The following is a 17,484-nucleotide window of genomic DNA, read 5'->3' on the forward strand; positions in this document are numbered from 1 at the left end:
GCCTACTGGAGATGGAACACTTTGGGATACTGGACGGGGTGGGCTAGTGCTCTGAGGTGGCACTAAGCATTCTCTCTTTCTCAACTGCTTGTCTGGCTGGTTTTTGCTCACAGGTTCAGGGTCAAACTGATCACAATATGTAAGGTCAGGAAGGAATTTTCCTCTAGGTCAGATATTTTGGGGTTTCACCTTCCTCTTCAGTGTGTGGTTGTGGAACACTTGTCAAAATTATCTGGGCATATTTTACCTAATCGTTATCCTGCCATGGGAGGGGCTTCAGGCGCTAGTGCACCTCCTATTCTCTCCCTGTTGCACATAATAGTCTAGTCTGACATGGGCCATAAGGCTTTGATCTAATTTTGGTTGTTGAGTTCAGTGTGCGGGTGGTGGGTGTTTTGGTGGCTGTGGTCAGGAAGTCAGATTAGATGATCTAGTGGTCCCTTCTGGTCTTACTGTCTATGATGATTTGGGAGCTTCAGTAACTCAGCTGGCAGTTATGAGTCTATTTCAGGATTGGTTGGTGAGGTTCTTTGGCCTGCAATGTGCAGGAGGTGAGATTAGCTCCGGTGGGAGCTCAAGGGCTGGATTAAAAGGTCCGACGGGACAGATGCAGCCCACAAGCCATAATTTGCCCATCCCTGGACTAGATGATCATGATGGTTGCTTCTGGCCTGACAGTCTGAAGTCTATGAGTAAGAGATGTCAGAGAAGATCAGGAATGTAAGGGAGAGGGAATACTAGTGATAGAAGAGCAGTCCAGTTTATAGTTGAAGTTTCCAATTAGATACCCACATTTTGAGATGCTTTAGGTATGCAGAAACTTTAGCTACTCAGGTTTTCACATTTAGATGCATGTCCAAAATCTTTGGAATTTTATCTATCTTTGCTTTCTGCCTGGTATTTACTTTGAACTGCTTGTATTGTCTGAGTATATAAGATATAGATTTAATTTCTCTACTCCACAGGCTTCTAATGAAACTTTGTCATAGCTTTTCACACATGTCCTTGATTTGTGTCCTCCTGTATGTCTGGTATGCCAGGGCAGACTCCCCTGCACTTCTCGGCTATTGATTCACATGTAATATGTAGAGCAAGCTATGTTTTAAACTTACAAAATTGTCACCAGGTCACTCTGGCTCTGCAATGCTTGTAACCTCAACAAAAGACCAATTAATCGGCATTAGGCTGCTGATAATTTCTTTGAAGCAATTGTGTTCAATATTACTGTTTGACAAAAGTCATTAAGTCAGTTCTGTGATCAGCCAACAGCAATGAGAATGAGACCCATGATAGAAACATATAGCCAGAATTAGAGTTCCTTCTTTCTCTTACATGAACTGAAGAGGCTAGATAAATTAGAAGACCTGGATTATTATGTTCCTTGTATCTGACTAATTCCACTTCACCTCTCGCATGGGTAGAGAAGGGTAGGAGAGTCTCTCCAAATTGGGGATGCGGGTCAGCCTGTGTGGAGGTGGAACAAAAAAGGACTTTGGACAGAGCTATGTCAAACCCTAAATATCTAGTCAAGTTTTCATTAGTGAAGAATTTTGGATGACAAAATAAATCTACAGTTAGAGCTTGTTGAAAAGTTCTGTGCCAACAATGCTCCCAATCCTGGTGTTAAACTGAGAAGGTGGCTTGAGGCAAGTGGGCATGGCTACATCACAATTATGTTCTGACTGTTATCAGCTACCAAATAGCCTTGAGGCTACTCTAGTTTACACTAGGTGGGGCAAACCCAGATTATAAAGAGGTGCCAAGGTGCAAACCTTTGCCCCTCCCAACACCATCATTTCTGTGTCAAAATGGAATAGATTATCAGGTTCAGGATATTTGGATTTTAGTAAAGTTGTTGGTATTGTTTCACAAAATATTATTCTCAGAATTAAAATGAATTTGGATATGGGTGTGGTCACTTAAACTGAGAACTGATGAACCTTCTGAAAAAATGCAAGATACTGAGTAGGGAGAAGAAGTATCTAGTGACACCAAAGAATCTGTTCTCGTTTAATGGCTTCATTAATTATCTTTTAAAAGGTAGTAAACAGCCCAGAAATTAAATTTACAGTTGATACCAAATTGCAAACACCATATGGATTGGGAAATAATACAAAGAGTTCTAGAAAGTTTAGAAGCATGGACAGATACAAGCATCTGAAGAAAAATAATCACCAAAAACCCAGATTCACAGCAAAAGGGAGAAATCTGGAATGCTGAAAGATATCTAGGGATCTAGCCAGCAAATTAAACATAAGAATGTAGCTTGAAAAGAGGTTTTTTTTAAAAAATCCAGTTTTGGGCTGCATACCCTGGAGACATCAAATCAGAGTAGAGAGGCAATAAGCCCTGGGTGAAATCTTGATCCCACTGAAGTCAATAGCAAAATTGTCACTGACTTTGATGGGGCCAAGATTTCATCCCCAGTGTATAACTGCATGGGAATATTGCATTAATTTCTAGTTATTACATTACCAGAAAGATCTTGACACATCATTAGGGAATTCAGAGAGGAATAACAAAATGATTTGGGTTGTAAGTATTGATTTACAAGGAAATATTCAAATAAGATGGATATCTATTGCTGGGGCAAGGGATGCCTAAAGGGGATAATTAAGAGACTTAAGTTTAAGTGTAAATAGCAAGGAGGTATGGGAATTTAGGATAGCAAAGGTATAACTAGAACGAAGTCTTATAAAAACTGAGTTCAGTGGATCCGGACAGATGTGCATATATTTTAGCCATGGTACTGCAAACACTTATTTGTGTTTTTAATTTTACTTATGTATGTAATCAGTCCCATTAAGGTCTATGAAAAGTGTATGCAAGAGCAGGGGCCTCTTGATGACTGGATGAACTAAGGTACCCATCCTGAAACATTATGCATATAGTTGGATCACCGCATTGATTTCAGTGAGACTCCTCAGTGGTGCAGCATTCCACTGCGGGCTACCAGTTACAGAATTGGGGCCTTACAATTGCTGTAATCTTCATCCTGCCTTCTGCCACATTGCTTATTAAACAGGCTCATGGGTCATGTCTAAAATTAGACCCTGATCAGAAATGAGGCTGTGCCTGAATGCATGAGGACTTCAACTAGTAGGTGTAATGGGAGGCCATAGTGTTTCGCCACTACGTGGCACTGTGTGTAACATAGCTTATTTGAGCATACAACAAATATGCGTGGCTACGCATTAAAGGATCTCATGGAAGACACGTCTCTAGTGTCTGTCTCTATGACTGAAGCTCTGTAGTCCATTCATATCTGGCCCAGGGGCCTGACCTGCTAGTAGCTACCGTGTGCAAGGTGTACATGACAATAGGAGCAGCTGCAGAAGCAGACATAGCAGAGACCACTGCACTGGAGGCAAGAGGTTAAACTGGGCCCAGCCAGGGCTATCCCTCCCCCTAACATGCCTCAGATCTAGAACTGTGCAGAGGGCACCTGCCATACTCTGGGGGCACTAGGACCCAGGTGGAGCTTTCCCTCCTACCCTATGGCCTTGGGGAAAAGCTGCAAGCTGGAACCTAGCCAGCCATAGGGTTCAGCCTGGTGGCTGCAGATACAGCCAAAACAGGTACTTTCAGACGTTCAGAGAACTTCCAACATTTTTGACTGGACTTAATCTGCCCTGTGCCAATTGGCTGTTTGTTCCAACTGTCTCCCTCCCCATCCCTCTGTCTCATTGCCTCAGCTTTACTACACACCTGCCCTAGGGTTGCCAACTTTCTATTTGCAGAAAACTGAACACCCTAGCCCCACTCCCTGCCCTGCCCCTTCTCTAAGGGCCCCCCCACTCACTCCACCCCCCCCCCCATCACTTGCTCTCCCCCCTCTCTCTCACTCATTTTAACCAGGCTGGGGCAGGAGGTTGGGTTGCAAGAGGGGGTAAGGGGTCCGGCTGGTGGTGCGGACTCTGGGAGGGGGCAGGATATGAGGGATTTGGGGTGCAGGAGAGGGCTGGGGGTTGGGGCTGAGGGATTTGGAGTGTGGGAGAGGGTTCCAGGCTGGGGCAGGAGGTTGAGCCATGGGAGGGAGTGTGGGCTCTGGGCTGGTGTTGTGGGCACCGGAGTGAGGCCAGAAATGAGGGGTTCAGAGTGCAATAGTGGGCTCTGGACTGGAGCAGGGGTTTGGGGCATGGGAGGGAGGAGGGCTCCAGCTGGGCGTGTGGGCTTTGGGGTGGGGCCAGGGTCGAGGGGTTCAGAGTGCAGGAGGCAGCTCAGGGCTGAGGCAGGGGTTTGGGGTAGGGGAGGTGCAGGGTATGGGCTCCAGGAGGGGGCTCAGTGCTGGGGCAAGGGGTTGGAGGAGGGGTGAGTAGTACAGGCTGTGGGTGGCGCTTACCTCAGGTGGCTCCCAGGACGCGACAACATGTGCCTCCAACTCTTAGGCGGAGGCACGACCAGGCAACCAGTTCCCAGCCAATGGGAGCTATGGAGACGACGCTCAGGTTTGGGGCAGGACATGGAGCCCCTGCGGCCGCCCCTATGCGTAGGAGCCAGAGGGACGTGCTGGTCGCGTCCTGGGAGCCGCGCAGGCACCCTGCCTGCCCATTGCAGGTGGCCAACCAGACTTTTAATGGCACAGTGAGCGGTGCTGACTGGAGCCGCCAGGGTCTCTTTTCAACCAGGCGTTCTGGTTGAAAACCGGACACCTGGCAACCCTAACCTGCCCCTTTTACCTTCTTCCCTGCCATGCACCCCTCTTTGTCCCCTTATCTTTCCATTTAATTTATCCCCTTCTAACAACCCCCTGCCACCCAAAAAATCAGAGCACTAACATGATGTTTGCCACCATCACATTGTTGACTCTACTTGTGTGTTATATCCCTTCCCCACCTTGTGTCTGTCTTGTCTAGTTAGACTGTAAGCTCCTCAGGGCAGCAACTATCTGCTACTGTGTGTTTCTACAGTGCATAACACAATGAGGGCCCAACTTTTGGTTGATCTTTAGACACTACCCTAATAAACATGATTAATAATATTGATGGGATCTAGTCTTTAAGCCCTGACTTCATTGTGGACAGGTGTATTGCTGTACCACTGACTTCAGGGGTGCTTTGCATGGATATAACCTTTAGAATGGCAGGTTCAGGGCCTCACAAAGCAAGGCCTTCTAGGTTTGAACTTATAGTTGTTTTTGAAACCCTTAGCACACTATTGGGAGTCTGAGTAATATGCATATGTATATTGAGAATTCAGTAATTCTAGGAATATGATTACATCCAGTAGTCCAGTGTTATTGATGAAACTGACATACAAGTACTGTAGGAATAGATGATGTGTATAAGTGTCCATTAGTAATAGGGCGGGAATACCTTGCCAAGGAATTGGCAGAGAGAGAGTTAGTTTTCTTTCATTTTGAGTAAGGAAAATGCCACAGCTGCCTGCCATAACTGCAGTGATTGTCAGTGTACCAAAGCTGGACCAGCTGTGATAGATTAAGTCATTTCCCTAGTACACTAGCCCTAGTGCTTGAGGGAGCTGAGGCTGGTTGGCATTGAGAAGTAGAACCTCCTTGAAGTAAGTACACTACATTAGTTGCAAATGGTTTATTTCAGGGGGTGGCTATATGCACAGGGAGCTGCCCTTTGTTGATTAAATTCATTTGGAAACCAGGCTGAATTAAGCCTTCAGTTCTCAGTTTAAATCACTGACTGTAGAAAATATTTGACCATGCACTAAAATGCCTGGCTAAATCAGTCAACTGGACTTGTTGGTATTTGTCCCCTAGCTGACTATGCCTTTCTTGATTTATTGCACCCCATTCTTTTTGGGTACCTTGAACTTCTATAAGTAGGTGGGTATCCTCAACATCTCTAAGTAAGAGACTCGATTGACTTTAAAGAAGAAGTTCTTAAAATCTGCTTTCTTTGTGGTGGTGGGATTCATGGTGAGGAAAAGACCATCATTAAAATATTTTCTCCCCTATTATAAATGCAATAGGCAAATAACCTTTGAAGTTTAAAAAAACAAGTGTTTGCTTTGACCACTTTTAGCTGCTGTAGGTCATATGATATACCTTCAATCATTCATTTTAATTAAATGTTCTGTCCCAGGATTTTATTGTGTGTTTATGGAAAAGATATGGGGAAGCCAGTGCCTAATAAAAACTGCTGGACTTCACTTATCTTATAAGCCTTTTCTCACTGATTCCTCTGGGTATTTTTCCCCTCTGTAAAATTGCATTCTGTATGCTGGAGCACAGCTCATTGTTTTTTCTGTCTGACTCAATTTCATCAGGTTGGATTGTAGACCTTTTGCCCACATAATAAATAAGTGTGTGAATGTGGCAGAAAAGATTTTCCCATATTAATACAGTGTACACTTGGTATGGAAATTACCCTAGAAAATAAAGTTTTTGTTAAGAATGCAAAAAGTCTTACAAAGTTATGAATGAGATTCAATGTGATTCAAGAAAATCATGTTTGTGATTCAAATGATTCAAGAACCTTTTGAATCAATCTCTGTTGTGGAACTTGGTTGCCACAATGCAGAAATAATAAAAGGGTGAATTACACTTACGATACTTATACCAATATAACGGTTCTTTTCTTTTTACATTAGTCTCGCAAAATTGTGCTTGCTTGTTTACTGAGGGCAAGTAATTTTTTTGATTAGTAAGTGAATCATCTTAATTTTTCTAAACATTTGATGGAAGGGTGAGCAAATCTATTTTTTGCTCAGCTACTAAGAATAGTTTTCATAACTTTTTTTGCAAGTCTTCTGTACAGTGGCATAAAATAAATTAGTAGTACTATTTTAAAGAAGGACACAGCTTCTTCCTTGCTTTCTAAATCCCAATCTGTGCTAAGCAGCGTCAGACTAAGGCATGACAAAGAAAACTTTATAAAAAAATTATCTCGTGATAAGAACAGGAGTACTTGTGGCACCTTAAAGATTAACAAATTTATTTGAGCATAAGTTTTCGTGAAATACAGCCCACTTCATCGGATGCATAGAATGGAACATATAGTAAGAAGATAAATATATACATACAGAGATGGTGGAAGTTGCCATACAAACTGTGAGAGGCTAATTAATTAAGATAAGCTTATATATTTATCTTCTTACTATATGTTCCATTCTATGCATCCGATGAAGTGGGCTGTAGCCCACGAAAGCTTATGCTCAAATAAATTTGTTAGACTCTAAGGTGCCACAAGTACTCCTGGTCTTTTTGTGGATACAGACTAACACGGCTGCTACTCTAAACCTATCTGGTGATAGTTATCTTTATCAGATTGCATTTGTCTTGCATTTTAATTCTTTGACATGCTTAAATAGCGTTAAATTCATCACAATCTACAATCAATCATTCATCTTCTATATTAAAAATGATGGTTCGGCAACTACCTTAGTGTTTATTTGGCAACACTTTGCACTTCAATTCTGTTGATGTAAATTTGATATATATATATATATATATATATATATATATCTGTGCAAATGGAGATAGCTCAGGGGTTGACAATGAGAAATTGAGCCTTTGGTTTACCAGTCAAATGTCTAAATTAATCTTATTTTGGAATTAGCTAACAGTTGTTGTTGTGACAAACTGCCACCAGTTAATGACCTTTTTCTCTTGGGCTTTAGACTTTCTTGGGGCTTACCCCTTACCTTTGCTAATAAAAGCCAATGTCCACAAGAAATCCTGATTCTTAAACTGGAACTTTAATTGTAAGGAATCAAAATATCGTGAACGTGATGGATTAATAATCACTTTTCAGAGGGTTAGTTCAAGTTGAATTTACACTCCATCAGACTCTGAGCTGTGACACCATTAAAATTGCCACTGTACCATTTTGACTTTAACCAATCCAGTAGCCTAGGATTTATTAGCATGCTTACTATTCTTGCCACTCTCACATCTGTAAAATTAAACTCCTTGCCCATCTCATTGGGCTGTTGTAAGTATTAAATGGTTAATATTTGAACAGCTCTTTGAAGATGAATAGTGCTTTAAGTGCTGTTTCATTCCTGCTTTATTTGAGCCACCATGTAATCTCCCCACCTCATCTAATTAGTTTTGATTTGATAACAAATCTTTCTTCTATTTCTGTCTGTATGCTCCTGCCTGAGCATAGAATGCCCTGCTGTTACTGATTTTAACTCTCCTAAATCTCTTGTGTGGGCTACATGTAAGTAGTACTTACTAATAAAACACAAAGAACTTTAAGGGCACCATAAAGAGAGGCATATTCTGTAAATGAATTATCTTGTGATATTACTGTAACGTCTGTCCTTCCTTACTCCATGCATCCACCCTGTCTCCTCATTGTTTTTTACATTCATTCAAGGTGCTGAATCTAAAACGAGATTGTAAGCTGTGGGTCTGACTGATCACCTGTTTTTAGGATCAGGAAGGATTTGTTTCCTTGTTTAGGCCAAATTGGCAGGGGTCCAGAGGTTTTTAGACTTGCAGTATTGTGGAGCCACAGTTTAGGTTAAAAGGAAGAAGAATAGGAATTTTAGTGTTGGGAAGTAGCATAGGAATGTCGAATTCATGGCAATTTGTGTCCAGCGTCCATTGCAGATAGAGGCCATAAAAGGCCAGGACCCAGAGGTAAACAAGACCTGGAGTTTCACTGGTGGCCTTTTGCCAGTAAGGAGAAGGTGAGATCTGCAGTCTTCACAGACTGAAGTCCCCCTTGGTACCCTCTACTCTTACTTGTGGGAGGGAGGTTGAGAAGATTCAGCAGTGGGTTGAAGAGGGTCTGTAGTGATTGTATGGTGGGAACCCTGTAGCCCCACGCTGGACCCTGTTAAATGCCTAGCATGTGACAGTCATACATATGATGCAAAGTCAATCATTTAGAAACAAAGAATGTAGATCACACTTACAGGCTGGGATACTGTGTTTTGGACAGCAGTAACACAGTAAAGGGCTTCACATGAAATCCTAGTGAGGTCAGGTGGCTGAACTCTCTGGTGAAGTCTCTGATTTTATAAGCAGGCAACTATCAAGTAGAAATAAGATAATCACATGACCTCTATAGATGGCATTACTGGGACAATTACTAGATGTAGACAAATTGGAAAAAAATCAGAAAAGAGCTACAAAAATGACTTGCGGGTCCACCTTGAAGTGAGAAACTAAAACAGCTCAATGTATTTTGCTTATCCAAGAGAAGGTTAAGAGGTGACCTGATTACCTCTTTTGTAAAGCTCTTGTGCTTAGATATTTTCCAATAAAATTGCTGTCTGAGAGCTAGATATTATTATCCTGGGCAGCCAATACATTTATTTTAAGTATGCCAATGCAGGGTATTGATTTCACTAAATCTATTTTAAAAAATACTTTAGTTAAATAGGGGCCAGATTTGTTTATAGACAGCCACTATCTTTAGGATCCTTTTGTCACTACAAAAGATGAGCACCCACTGTTATCTTCTCTGCCTCTCACTGGTTGGATACCAACTCTTTTTGTGTTGCAAATGACTCATCCATTCTCTTAGAATTCTTCGTTTCTCTAGAAAGTAATGATTGTTTTCCTGGCATACTGATATGTAGTTTATTTTGAACAAAAAAAATCTATAAATGAGCAATTTTTTAAATGTACTATGATAAAACTCCCATTATGATGTGCATTAGCGGGCTACTGGTGGACTTCTCATATTCATGAAGGAAGGCACAATAGTTGTAATAGTACACTACTGGTGATCTTCTCATGTAGTTGAGGCACACAACTCGGAAATGAATAAAGTATCTAAAGATGTAAAATTGAGCTGACTTACAGTTAAAGGTGAGACATTTCCTTTTGTGTTCCTGTTGGAGTAGTTTTACAACTTACTATACAAGTATGAGACTCCAGTTCATCCTTTGGAGGCCCAATCCTCAGCTGCTGTAAAATCAGAACTATAATAATCTACTGAGGTTTTGGTCCTTAATGTTCATGCTGATGACACTGAAAGTGTCCAGTGATCTGCATTAGACTTGAATATTATTGGTAATAATTGGACACTGTACAGGTATGTTAAACTTGAGCCCTGCAGAATAATAATTACCATGAATTTTTGTTTTGTTAAGCATTTTAAATTGTTGGAAGAGAGAATCCTTAAAACTTATGACAGTCCATCAGAAAATATTAACTAAATACAAAATATAACAGTGACTCGACATGTACAGTAAGATTCATTTTTGCCCACTGCTAAATGTTTGAGACCAAATGATAAACATAAACATGCTTAAAAAGAATGTGATGCCTTTTTCCCTTTCTATGTAGCATTTTAGAAAATCAATACAAATATTGACACTTAAAAGTTAGTTTTATTTTTGGTAAGATTTCTATATAAATAGAAACTTGATGACTCCAAAAATACTGTCCCAAGGACTTTCTGAGACTTGGGCAGGGGGATTGTTTGGAACCATTCCCAGACTTGGATTTTATGTCTACTCAGCTGAATTTTTAGTGCAATGTAGGATGTGATCACTCCTGGAAGCATACATACAAAACTGCTCATGCTGTGGAGTGATTCCTGGAAGACACACATTCTGGTATATCACATTCCCCAACACACGTGTATGGCAGTTGAACATATCCATTAAGGAAGGTGCACTAAGCAGGATAGTTGTAGGCTATCCTAGTGTACTGCCTGTGGTTGAGTAGTTCAGTTTTGGCCTCTCACTAATGAAAAACTGACTATTTTTCATTGCTTACTGCTACTGAGAATATGGCTGTAGAAGTACAGAATCAACAATAATCATCATTGCCCCTGTTAAGCCAGTTGCATCAAGAAATCTTCAGTCAGTCTGCCCTGAAGTTTTTCAAATAACCATTATTCATCTGTACTTACAAACTTTGGCATGTCTGTAACCTCAACATATAGCAATCCAATATGCAAACAGCCAGATGTTTTTAAACTGGGAGGGGGCTAATTAGGAAAATCTTGTTAGCATCATATTTCTCCTCTAAGGTATATTAACTACTTCCAATACTCTGATATATTGATTACAATAGCAAGGAAGTCTCTTATGTGGCCTAACTAAATGAATTTCATGTCATTGAAGTGTGTTTCCTGATATAGATCGATCATGTGGTGTTTTAAAACAAAAGTTAGTAAACAAGAAAGTTTGGCATCACTAGATGTAAACTCATTTGGAAGTATGGAGTTTTCTGTGTGTTGTATTGTAGAGGCCACAATTGCAGTGTGAATGCTGACTCTCTGCTGTGCCAGGGGATTTTAGCATCACATGAAGGCGTACCTTGTGGATGCAGCAGTGGATTACTTGACCCCAACCCGGTGTGTGAGTATACAGTGGACTGTTATTGCACGATTGTCGTAGTAGCAGTGACCATGGCTATGGTTAGGATGTGCACATCCTTTCTGTCTTGCCTCCATTACCCACTTAAATTTAGATACAATATAACTCAGAACGATGACATTAGCAAAATCCCTGGTCTTTCCATTGATTGTTAGGAATGTAATGCCTTTACTAATTTGTAGGCCTCACTGAAATCCACTCCAAGAAGCAGGAACAGATAGAAAGATGCTTGAGCCACATCAAACCTGGTAACATAGTGGGTTTAGCAGGTGAGAGGCCTGAAGCCCAGCCACAGAGATGATATGGGTGTGGACAGTTGGGGCATTTAAGAAGGGCTTGGCCTGGCAGGAACTAGGGAGGAAGGGCAAGGATTAACTACTTTTATTGTGGAGAGATGAGCCACATAAAAAGATTTTGCCTTTTAAAGAGCTGGGCTTGCTGCAAGGGGAAAAGCAAGGGCCCGAAGGATAGGCCGGATGAAAAGGGGATTCTGGGCACAAATCCCTATGAGTTTGGGATAGGTGCTTGTCAAGGTTCCTCCCCCACTCTGAACTCTAGGATACAGATGTGGGGACCTGCATGAAAAGCCTCCTAAGCCTATCTTTACAAGCTTAGGTCAAAACTTCCCCAAGGTACAAAATATTCCACCCGTCGTCCTTGGACTGGCCGCTACCACCACCAAACTAATACTGGTTACTGGGGAAGAGCTGTTTGGACGCGTCTTTCCCCCCAAAATACTTCCCAAAACCTTGCACCCCACTTCCTGGACAAGGTTTGGTAAAAAGCCTCACCAATTTGCCTAGGTGACTACAGACCCAGACCCTTGGATCTTAAGAACAATGAACAATCCTCCCAAGACTTGCACCCCCCCTTTCCTGGGAAATGTTGGATAAAAAGCCTCACCAATTTGCATAGGTGACCACAGACCCAAACCCTTGGATCTGAGAACAATGAAAAAGCATTCAGTTTTCTTACAAGAAGACTTTTAATAAAAATAGAAGTAAATAGAAATAAAGAAATCCCCCCTGTAAAATCAGGATGGTAGATATCTTACAGGGTAATTAGATTCAAAAACATAGAGAACCCCTGTAGGCAAAACCTTAAGTTACAAAAAAGATACACAGACAGAAATAGTTATTCTATTCAGCACAATTCTTTTCTCAGCCATTTAAAGAAATCATAATCTAACACATACCTAGCTAGATTACTTACTAAAAGTTCTAAGACTCCATTCCTGGTCTATCCCTGGCAGAAACCAGCATATAGACAGACCCACAGACCCTTTGTTTCTCTCCCTCCTCCCAGCTTTTGAAAGTATCTTGTCTCCTCATTGGTCATTTTGGTCAGGTGCCAGCGAGGTTACCTTTAGCTTCTTAACCCTTTACAGGTGAGAGGAGCTTTCCCCTGGCCAGGAGGGATTTCAAAGGGGTTTACCCTTCCCTTTATATTTATGACAGTGCTCCACAGCTGACAGGGGAACCAGGCAAGGGTGACTCTGGGCAGCAGGACAGTAGGGCTATTAAAAGTCCCCAAGAGACATTCAGCTCATGGCCAAAGCAAGGGAAGAAGTGTTATGTTTTGCCTGCCGGATGGAAGGGCCTTTAAAGAGAGATTGCTCTCTCAGGGAAAGGAGGGGCACCAAGGAAAAAGAAGGATATTCCAAGTTGAGGCAAGAATGAGATAGTCAAAAGAGAGACTGGGTGGGTTTCTCAGCCCTCATGCAGGAGAGACTAAGATGGCAGCCTAGGACTGGGAGGGTCCAGGACCAACGAGGTAAGGAGGCAGAGAGGCTGGAATAACAAAGGTGTCCAGAAAGATCCCCAAGTACGGAAGGATAGCTTAGGGACCCAGACAGAATCCCAGGAACAGCGGATACTGTTGGGACCTAGACAGATTTTTCAAGGTCAGCCAGTTATGGTGGGAATCCAGGCTGGATCTCTCAGTGAATAGGTTAGCATAGGGGCTCAGACAGAGGCACCCCAAAGGAACAAGGTAGAGTAGGCCAGTTCTACGAGTTCCCTCCAAAGTTTTGACGAGCTAACCAAATGGCTGGAGTGAACGGAAAGTGAAATGGAGAATCCTAAGTGCCGGAGGGAGCAGTTTGCTAAGGAGGAGAAAAAGCACCTGCTACACTTGGTATATGACCTCAAGATGGAAGTGGAGGCGTGGCAAAATGAAGCTTTGTGTAAATATGCTGTTTGTTCAAAGCTGGAGACACATCAGTGTCAACAAAGTTTTCATCTGGAAGGTTAGGGAAGGGTAGAGAGACCCAATGACACTCTCACTTAGGGCACTGACTTAGGAGGCCCAGGTTCATCTCCCTGCTCTGCCTGATTCAGAGCAAAGTTTTTCATCCCAGCCCACTCTTGGTCTCCCACATTGCAGGCCAGTACCACCACATTCATGCCTTCAGGTTTTGATGCAAGAATGAATATTATGACACAGCTTTGGTTTCACAAAAATGTTCAAAACGTTCTGGTTTCATTCCAATATGAAACAAAACTGACTTTAAATAGTTGCCAATCATGATTGGAATGGTAGTCCTCTGTTTAGCTCCAATGTCAACCTCCCTTTGGTCTTGTCTCTGTGCATCCTGTACTAAGAGGAAATGCCTGCACTGGTATCTCCTACAACAAACCCTTACTCTCTCTCTTTCTTGGTCAGGAGGAAGTTCCCTCTATATCAGTGGTTCCCAAACTTGTTCTGCCGCTTGTGCAGGGAAAGCCCCTGGCAGGCCGCGCCAGTTTGTTTACCTGCCGCGTCCGCAGGTTTAGCTGATCGCAGCTCCCAGTGGCCACAGTTCGCTGCTCCAGGCCAATGGGAGCTGCTGGAAGCGACAGCCAGTATGTCCCTCGGCCCACACTGCTTCCAGCAGCTCCCATTGGCCTGGAGCAGAGAACCGTGGCCAGTGGGAGCCACGATTGGCCGAACCTGCAGACACGACAGGTAAACAAACAGGCGCGGCCCGCCAGAGGCTTTCCCTGCACAAGCGGCAGAACAAGTTTGGGAACCACTGCTGTATATAAAAATGACTACTGCTAAATGCCTTGTCAGGATACTGAATGCCCTACGCAGAAGTGAGACTGGTGGGGAGAGAGAACATAACACAGAGGAGGCCAGCCAGTAGAAGCATCTTTCAAAAATGTGAGGGGTGTGGGGGGAGACAAGGAATGTCAGATAGATCTCCTCAATTCCTTTGTGTTGACTATTTCCCATATCTGTGTTCAAAGACAATATTCACAAAAAGGCTTGGGCTTTAGATCTCAAGATTTGCAATACTTTTATTAAATTTTAAACTGATTTGGGGAAGAGGCAATTGATTTGTAAAGAGACTTTTTTAAAGAGATGAACCCTCAACTGAAGCAGCCCAGGGATTCCCAATGTGATGTCAGAATCCCTTTGTGATCTAGAACAACTAAATCCTTCAAATCCAGTGAGAGGAAGCATGCCCTGATTCCATGAACACTGTTAGAGGCATCTGGCCTGATGTGTGCATCGTAATCCCTGTAGAAACTGCCGAACATAGTTAAATCCATTGGCCCTGTTTGCTGTAGAGGAAGGATGGCTTAAAAATGAGCAATGGCTAGGAAAGCCCTTATAGAGTCCCAACTTTGGTTTGGGACAAGAATAGTTTCTGAGAAGAGTGTTTCCTTCTCAACTCCGTCACCAGTTCAGCTGGGTAGATTTTTAAGGGAACCACTGTAAACTCTGTTTGTGTGTGCAAAGAAGTTCTTTCCCTACCCTCTGCTAACAGAATTAGCTGTCAGTCCCACATAGCTCACACATAGTTGCATATGTAGATAGTTTTGAATGACTTGCAGGGAGAAGTTCATTTTTATGTTCACATTAAATAAGCGAATGCTCCCTTATGTTTGGGAATGAGATAGTTTGAGTTGGAGGGAGATTAATAACTGTGTAATCCATGGTGACCTAAATGTGCAAATTTAAAGTAATAAGAGGCTTGTATAAAAGTGTATCTAGAACTCATGTTCAGGCTTGTATTAATGGATTTGGTATGTATTATCGTTTGCCATGTCACTGTTACCCTTATGATGACAGAATTGTTAAAATCTAATGATGAATTAGAAATTATATACTTATTTTTGCTATTTGGATAGAAAATAGTTAGTGAGAAATCAGTCAACTACAAAGGAAACTCAGTGGGTATCTGCACACTCAGACAACTTCAGACAACTGAAGGGATTCTGCTGGGAGCTGCTCCAGCCAGTCTTGTATTTTTAATCCATTTTATGATTGCTTGCTTCTTGCAGAGAATTCTGATTTCCAGTAACACAGAAAGAAAAGGAGTACTTGTGGCACCTTAGAGACTAACAAATGTATTTGTGAACCACTATGTTTCACAAAACAACTGACTTTTAAAAAAGCAAGGCTTGCTGTGGCAAATACCAACAGCATCGGATTACTGTTTGCCATGTTAATAACTGAATTTGGAGCACCACCCTGTATCACTTTGTTGATAGTATCAACATAATGTTTGGTAAAAGGGTGCATTTTATGATTTCTACAATAAAATATAGGAGACACTTTGACAGTATTGACTATTGCTGCATTGTGGTAAAAGGAAACCAAAAGTTAAGAGTCAAGGGCACTCTTATTTGGAACTTGCATCATTCAGTAAATTTGAAGAAACATTTTCTGTTTCTCCCTTGTTCGTATTTTTCTTAAAGGAGGGTTATGTTACTCTAAAAAGTTGGAAGTGAATTTCTCTCCCTGTTGGACTACTTTGTCTGTTGTTCCTTACCAATTCTATTATTATGAAGCCACTCTAGGTCAGATTGCTTGGTCTCTGGCTGACTTGCTTTCACAATACATTACCATCTAGACTCACTTTTTATCATGAGTTCGAGTTTGTCTTTTTATGTTACAGTAAATGTCTTCAGTTGACAAACTCTCTTGTCCTCCTCCATGCCTTAAGGGTTATGGGATGTTTCTAGAAATAACTAGTTGGTTAAAATGCTTTATGTCTGTGGTGTTATTGGAACAGTAAACCTTTCTGCATTCAGTAGTTTCCCATTAGAGGATCAATGCTATAATTAGCCTTCTCTGAAGTCCAACAGCTTTTTATCACTAAGAGTAGAACTGTGCTTTCGTGTATGTATAATATTTGGAGAAAAGAAAATATCTCACTCATAATTCTAATTATTAGCTGTTTCATTACAATAAAGCTATATGTCACACCTATCTACTCCACAAAATTGTGAATATATACAAACATTGGTTGAAAAATTAATTGATGGTTCGTGTCATAAGGGCTAGAACCTACATCCCCTCAACAAGGGAGGAATATATTATCTTTGGTGTGGAAATGGTGATATATAACCACTGTGGCCAACAAGTCATGCACTTAACATAGGTACCTAAAAGCATGCATCTTTTGTAATGAAAACATTTCTGAGAATAAGAATTCTAGGTAAAAAAACATTCTGTACTTCCTGAAATAAACAGCTAGTTTTGTTTGACAATTATAATGTTTTAATAGTTATAACTTTTAAATGCAAATGTAATATCCTTTCTGTACTGTGAACATCCTTTCAAATTATTGAATAGTATGGAATTTAAAACCTTGAAGTTTCTCTACATGTGATGCCAAACAGCATGAGACAAAAATTTGAAAATATATACTTCAGATTACCTTAGTGATTTATTTTCCCTATTATGGCTCTGATGTGGAGCATAGACCAGCCTTTAGATACAATGGTAATAGGTGTTGAGAATATATTACTCAGCCGGTAGGAAGGTATAGAACCTGGAGTAAAAATACTTCCTCCATTTAATTCACTTCATTTTCTATAGCTCCAGATCCATTGTTTTGACTGACACAAAAGGTGCTATAGCATCCTCCATCTGTCAGTCTTTCTTCAGCTTACTTGTTCTTTGTCATTGTTACTGATATAATCCTCTAACTTTCTGTAAGCAAATAAATTTCTGAAAGCCTGAAAGAAGAGTATAGCACCATTCAGTTTATCATAGTGTTTCATTTAGAATAGCTGCAATTAAACCTAAGAAATATGTATAAAGGTCTAGGATTATTCTTGCTGGCCTTTTACCCTCATTTTCTGTAAAACTAAAGTGGTTATACTTGCTTTCCAGGGTCTGTAGATTAATTCATGTTTGTACAGTCCTTTAGAGGCATAAAGAACTTTACAGTATAAGTACTAAATATTGTTTATACTAAATTAATCTGTCCCACCATTTAAACTT

At 41.3% G+C, this 17,484-nt stretch overlaps 1 long non-coding RNA gene across 1 annotated transcript in view; it reads left to right on the forward strand.

Moving 5' to 3' along the window:
* The first annotated feature begins 5,458 nt into the window (after nucleotides 1-5,458).
* The window catches only part of LOC140917632 (uncharacterized), a 111,292-nt gene continuing 99,266 nt past the window's right edge, over nucleotides 5,459-17,484 (forward strand). Inside the window, exon 1 of the long non-coding RNA XR_012160930.1 lies at nucleotides 5,459-5,520. This is a non-coding gene — a long non-coding RNA (uncharacterized lncRNA). The remainder of the gene's footprint in view (nucleotides 5,521-17,484) is intronic.

Source organism: Lepidochelys kempii, chromosome 9 (assembly GCF_965140265.1).
Source record: "Lepidochelys kempii isolate rLepKem1 chromosome 9, rLepKem1.hap2, whole genome shotgun sequence".
Taxonomy (NCBI): domain Eukaryota; kingdom Metazoa; phylum Chordata; order Testudines; family Cheloniidae; genus Lepidochelys; species Lepidochelys kempii.